The sequence below is a fragment of the Galeopterus variegatus genome, unplaced genomic scaffold, assembly GCF_000696425.1.
Source record: "Galeopterus variegatus unplaced genomic scaffold, G_variegatus-3.0.2 Scaffold1784, whole genome shotgun sequence".
Lineage (NCBI taxonomy): Eukaryota > Metazoa > Chordata > Mammalia > Dermoptera > Cynocephalidae > Galeopterus > Galeopterus variegatus.
Window position 1 is genome coordinate 293,117 of NW_007727895.1, and position 1,676 is coordinate 294,792.

Consider the following 1,676-nt stretch of genomic DNA (forward strand, 5'->3'; position numbering starts at 1 on the left):
TCTTGATATTTGAATGAAAAGGACAGGAGAGCGACCAGATGAAAATTAGACAAATAGGCTCAAGAGTATGAACCTAGGGTTTCCTCTCTGTGTGGGTTAATTCTCCTCTGGAGCACTGCAGTTCCACTGGACCACACTCAGGTCCAGGACAGGGATTTGGGGATCAGTCATTCTTACCTGGAATAGGTCCGCAGGGATAATGAGGCCCACTTAGCCCTGTTTATTGTCAACTCTTAACAGTGATGTGGTAGACAGCACGTGGCAAAGCCCTTCCACCTGCCTCTTTCTGGTCCCTCCTTCACAGCACCCTGTGAGGAGGCAGTTCTTCTTCCCATTTGATCCATGAGGACACCGAGGCTCCCAGCAAGTCACCATAGAGCTGCAAATGCAAGGGCCAGACCACAAACCCAGCCCCTCTGAGTCTGATTCTAGAAGTCTCTCTGTGGCCGCACACTGGTTAGCTATGATCCAGTGGAGAGGAAAGTGGAAGCTTTGGTATCATTTTCCTCCAGAAACAAAGTCCAGTTCTGTATCTTTGTATATGTGGTACTTTGGTATCTCCTGGAAAATAACTGGTCTTCCACTTTTGCAGAGTTTTGAGTTTATGTCATGTGCGATCATAAGAATTACCATAGCCTGTGTGGGAGCTGAACTTAATGAGTGGGGTTGATCAATTCTAAAGCAATTGGAGAGGGGGGAGCTGAACTTAATGCATGGGGTTGATCAATTCTAAAGCAATTGGAGAAGGGGGAGCTGAGTGTATCTTACTGGGAAAAGGCAAGTGTCCTTTATTGAACTTTTCGATTCTCAAGAAAACATTTTCTTACAATAGGTGGATGTAGAATTGCCTGAGAGCTGGTTGTTAGAACAAGAGAAGGTCTCTCCAAAGGTGGGTCTGGGTAGTGTAGAAAGGAGATACTCAGTGTGATGTGGAAAAGACACACTGGAGGCTCAGGGTTATGACTATCCCATGAGTTTTTTTGTTTAGGATGCACAATATGTTACATAAAATACATTTTATTTTGCCAGTATTAAAAATTCAGAATATTTCACATAAAGTTACAGATTTCTCATTCTTTTGAATAAAAAAGTCGGNCCCTTCAGTTGTCCCTAGTCCCCTCCACTGCATATGGTCTCACATTCCTCCCATTTCACCGATGACCATGGACATTTTGGTTTGTAATCCTTGGAATACTAGAAATAGCAATGCATTGGAAGTAGGAAACTTGAACTCTAGTTCTGATGCCAAAGTGCTGTAGTGGTGTTGGGCAAATCTCTAAAGCTCACTAGACCTTGATTAATTCACACATGAAAGAAAATATTGCCTTATTACTGGAAGGTGTTTGGAACAGGTGATTCATTTGTCAGTCTACTCATTCAGCTAATATTTAGTGAATATATACATCATGCATGCTGCTGGAGAAGTCTTGGTGGCCAAGACAGATATTGTGAATCTTGTTATCTAGTGGAGAAAATGGAAAATTACCTAAGTGAGGAAATGCAGGGTGCTACAGGACACAGCCTAGGGCTCAGTGAAGACTTTTAGGAAGAAGTGAGGTTTAAATTGAGACTTGGAGGATGAGCAGCAGTGGATAAGGGATGGAGGAGTGTCACAAGCAGAGAGAACAGCATGTTTGAAGGCTGGAAATGAGAAAGCAAGGCATGTTTGAGAAACT